The sequence below is a fragment of the Amblyraja radiata genome, chromosome 40 (assembly GCF_010909765.2).
Source record: "Amblyraja radiata isolate CabotCenter1 chromosome 40, sAmbRad1.1.pri, whole genome shotgun sequence".
In the NCBI taxonomy this organism is placed as follows: Eukaryota; Metazoa; Chordata; class Chondrichthyes; order Rajiformes; family Rajidae; genus Amblyraja; species Amblyraja radiata.
In genome coordinates, this window is record NC_045995.1 from 15,547,348 (window position 1) to 15,552,128 (window position 4,781).

Consider the following 4,781-nt stretch of genomic DNA (forward strand, 5'->3'; position numbering starts at 1 on the left):
TGGGCGCAGGTGTAGGGGCGCTCGCCAGTGTGGGTGCGCTGGTGCTCCAGCAGTCTGGCGGAGGAGGTGAAGCCCTTGCCGCTCTGGGCACAGGTGTAGGGACGCTCGCCGGTGCGGGTGCTCTGGTGCTTATCAGTTGCTGGGGGAGGTGAAGCCTTGCGTAAGGGCGCGGTGTAGGGCCGCTCCCCGGTGTGCACAAGCCTGTGCTGCTTCAGCTCTGGCGATGACTTGAAGCCTTTGCCGCAGTCGGAGCAGTTGAACGGCTGCTCACTGCTGTGCACCCGCTGGTGATCCCGCAGCCTCGACAACAGGGCAAAGCTCTTGCCGCATGTGGAGCAGCCATAGGGCTTCTCGCCCGTGTGCACCCACCGGTGGATCTCCAGATGATTCGCCGTCTTGAAGCTCTTGCCGCAGTCTGAGCAGTCGAAGGGGCGTTCTCCCGTGTGCACCCGCCGGTGAATCTCCAGATAGCTCGGGCTCTGGCAGGCCTTGCCACACACGTCACACTCATAACGCTTCTCCTTGTTGTGCCCCGTCATGTGGTCCTCCATTGAAGCTCAGCCCCTTGAAGCTCTGCTCACACACCGAGCAGTTGGGGGGGGGGGGCCTAGACGCCCTCAATGGCCGCTGATGTCCCGGCCTCTCCGTCCACAGCAGCGGCTACTAAACCCTGCAGGAGGGGAACACAGAAGGTCAACAAACTGGCAAACAGGACATTCCAAGCACATATCGGGTGCGTTTATGGCAGAGGAAACCATTATACAATTCTGCGCGGCACAGTGGCGCAACAGTACAGTTGCTGCCTCAAAGCCAGAGACCCGGGTTCGATCCTGATTACGGGTGCTGTCTGTGAGGAGTTTGCACCTTCCCCCCTTGACTTGCGTGGGTTTTTACTCTTCATAGAAACATAGAAAATAGGTGCAGGAGTAGGCCATTCGGCCCTTTGAGCCTGCACCGCCATTCGATATGATCATGGCTGATCATCCAACTCAGTATCCCATCCCTGCTTTTTCTCCATACCCCCTGATCCCTTAATCCACAAGGGCCACATCTAACTCCCTCTTAAATATAGCCAATGTACTGGCCTCAACTACCTTCTGCGGCAGAGAATTCCACAGATTCACCACTCTCTGTGTAAAAAATGATTTTCTCATCTCGGTCCTAAAAGACTTCCCTCTTATCCTTAAACTGTGACCCCTAGTTCTGGACTTCCCCAACATCGGGAATAATCTTCCTGCATCTAGCCTGTCCAACCCCTTAAGAATTTTGTAAGTTTCTATAAGATCCCCCCACAATCTTCTAAATTGTACCGTGTACAAGCCGAGTCTATCCAGTCTTCAAGATGAAAGTCCTGACATCCCAGGAATCAGTCTGGTGAACCTTCTGTCTTTCCTCAGATTAGGAGACCAAAACTGTACGCAATTCTCCAGATGTGGTCTCACCAATACCCTGTACAACTGCAGTGGAACCTCCCTGTTCTTATACTCAAATCCTTTTGCTATGAAATTTCCTCCAACATTTCAAAGACGTTCAGGGTTGTAGATTAATCGGCCTCTGCAACATTGTTAAATTGTCCCTGATGTGCGTAGGACAGTGCTAGTGAACGTACGGGGTGATCGCTGGTCGGCGCGGACTCCGCGGACCGAAAGTCATGTTTCCGCGCTGCATCTCTAAACTAAACTAAACCAAAGAACGGTCTCGACCCAAAATGTCACCCAGCTCATTTTCTCTGTCTCTCTCTCTGTCTGAAATACTGAATCTTGCCCTGACATATATGTATATGTATGTAGTTTGTTTGTTTATACTATTCTTATAACAAATGTAAAGCACTTTGGCCAACGAGAGTTTTTTAAATGTGACTTGACCCAAAATGTCACCATAGATTACACAACATAGATTACAAGACCTACACCAAACCCAAACCGATTAGGAGCAGACGAGGGTATTCGATCCAATTTGTGATCCCAGCTACAAAGCCAGATGTGTTGGTACAGCATTCGTTTTTCCCCCGCACACACACACACAATTAAAGCATGGAATAATCTCCACCCTTCTATAGTCACCCAACCAGATGCAACTACATTTAAATAGCTCTTCTTCCCAATCACCCTTCCTGGCTTCAGTCCTCCCTTCATCACCTCCACAGTTGAAATTCCATTGGAATATTTTGGAGGAGCAAGAAACCAAGAAGAAAGCAAGAACCAGCTCATTCTCTCTGTCTCTTTGTGAACACTCGATCTGGCCCCGCATCCACGCGCCGAGTCCGGAAACGCCGAGTGCGTGAGCGACGCCGCCGGAAACACCCGAGTGCGTGTGACGTGAGCGAGCGCCGCCGCGACAAGAGGAGGGACATGGACGGGCTGGTAAAAAACCGAATACCACGCGCCACGGGCCCGGTGCGGCCAGCGCTTCACCCCCGGCGGGCACCAAGGTAACGGGGCGGGGCGGGGCGCTGATGGCGGCGGCGATGAAGATGGCGGCAGCTCCGGGCACCAACCGTCGCCAGGTCCCGCCCCCGACCGCGCTGATTGGACGAGGAGGCGGAGACTGACGGCCGACCCGGCCAATGGGCGGAGGGTTAGAGGGTCATCCCGCCTCCCATAGTCTCTGATTGGATGTGAACTGAGTGATGGGCGGACGGATCATCCAATGGGCGGGCTGGTGGGCTGGAGACGGGTTGACGGGCGGAAGGACCGGCCAATGGGCGGGCGGGGATTGGAGGTTGTCCCGCCCCCTGTCGTTGCTGGTTGGATGGAGACGGGAGAGGGGCGGACGGTTCATCCAATGAGGAGGGGGGAGGGTCTGAGGGTTGTGCCGACTGCGCTCATTGGAGGAGGATGGGAGACTGAGGGATGGAAGGGCCAATGGGCGGGGGAGTTGGTGACGGTCCGGCCTCTAGACGTGGCTGATTGGATGGAGATGGACAGCTAGATCATCCAATGGGGGGAGGAGTTGGTGGTTGTCCCGCCTCTCACAGGCAGTGATTGGAGGAAGAAACGGAGACGGACATCGGTCTCGGCCAATGAGCGGAGGAACTGGAGGTTGTCCCGCCTCCTGCCGTTGCTCATTGGAGGAGGAGGGAGACGGACAGACGGTCCGGCCAATGGGCGGAGGGTTAGAGGGACATCTGGAGTGTTACAGTTTTGGACATCCTTGTGATTGAGGCACCAGGTTGATCCCTGGGATGGAGGGGCTGTGACATGTGGACAGATTGAACATAGAAACATAGACAACAGGTGCAGGAGGAGGCCATTCAGCCCTTCGAGCAGCAACGCCATTCAATGTGATCACGGCTGCTCATCCACAATCAGTTCCCCCGTCCTGACTTCTCCCATATCCCCTGACTCCGCTATTTTCAAGAGCCCTATCTAGCTCTCTCTTTAAAGCATCCAGAGAACTGGCCTCCACCGCCTCTGAGACAGAGAATTCCACAGACTCACCACTCTGTGAGAAAAAGTGTTTCCTCGTCTCCGTTCAAATGGCCGACCCCTTATTCTCTAAACTGTGTGTGTGGCTCCTGGTTCTGGAATCCCCCAACATCAGGAACATGTTTACTGCCTGTAGTGTGTCCAAGCCTTAACAATCTTATATGTTTCAATAAGATACCCTCTCATCCTTCTAAACTCCAGAGTGTACAAGCCCAGCTGCTCTATTCTCTCAGCATGTCAGTCCCGCCATCCCGAGAATTAACCTTGTAAACCTACGCTGCACTCCCTCATTAGTAAGAATGCCCTTCCGCATATTAGGGGACCAAAATTGAACACAATACTCCAGGTGTGGTCTCACCAGGACTCTGTACAACTGCAGAAGGACCTCTTTGCTTCGATATTCGATTACTCTGTATTATAAAGGCCGACATGCCAGTCGCTTTCTTCACTGCTGCTGTACCTGCATGCTTACTTGCCTGAAGAAGGGTTTCGACCCGAAACGCGCCCTTTCCTTCGCCTCCATAGATGCTGCGGGCACCCGCTGAGTTTCCCCAGCATTTTGTGTACCTTGCTACTTTATAGATGATGACAACAAAAACAGATCCGTTGTACTTCCCTTTTCCAACTTGACGACATTTAGATAGGCTGAATAGGTGCAGGAGTATTAATCGCCTCATGGGAACATCCTTGTAAAAATCTTTCGAGAGCATTTCTTTTTACCTCTCTGTTATTTAATGCAGATAAGACATATGACGGCATGATTATTTTCTGCAATTTCAGATGTTGCAGACCCTAGACTGTGGAAACAGCATCCCTTTCCCATCAGAACTGCCCCTCATCGATTCGTTTATGGCAAGACTAAAGACATCTATACTCCAAGCCTTTCCTGACGTCCTCTGAGTGAGACGACATGTATATATGTATGTAGTTTGTTTGTTGTGCTAATCTTATAACAAATGTAAAGCACTTTGTCCAACGAGAGTTGTTTTTTAAATGTGCTATATAATAAATGTGACTTGACTTGACTTGACATCCTTAAGTTATACATCATTTGTAAATCTTGCTCAAAACAAATTTATTATGTGAAATACTTAAATTAGATAACCCCACCATTACAGACAGATCTCATCCATTCTCTGGCTAATGGGAAGACCAGACCATTTATTTGAGAAGAAACAACTCTATAGACACAAAAAACATAAGTAACATTTCAGGGCAATAAGAACTGGAATCTTCATATTGCTATTATTTTCCAAATACTGCAGTTGTGAACAGTGCGATTAGATTAATAATTACAGAGTGAAAGTGTAATACAAAATCAACTCAAACACAGCTTAGAGCCATTTAAAAAGA

The 4,781-nt window shown here is 50.7% G+C and overlaps 1 long non-coding RNA gene across 1 annotated transcript; it reads left to right on the top strand.

Annotated features, from left to right (window-relative positions):
• Nucleotides 1–2,338: 2,338 nt before the first annotated feature.
• LOC116967616 lies at nucleotides 2,339–4,456 on the top strand. The gene is made up of 2 exons (XR_004410278.1): nucleotides 2,339–2,431; nucleotides 4,209–4,456. It is a non-coding gene; the product is annotated as an uncharacterized LOC116967616 (long non-coding RNA).
• Nucleotides 4,457–4,781: the final 325 nt, after the last annotated feature.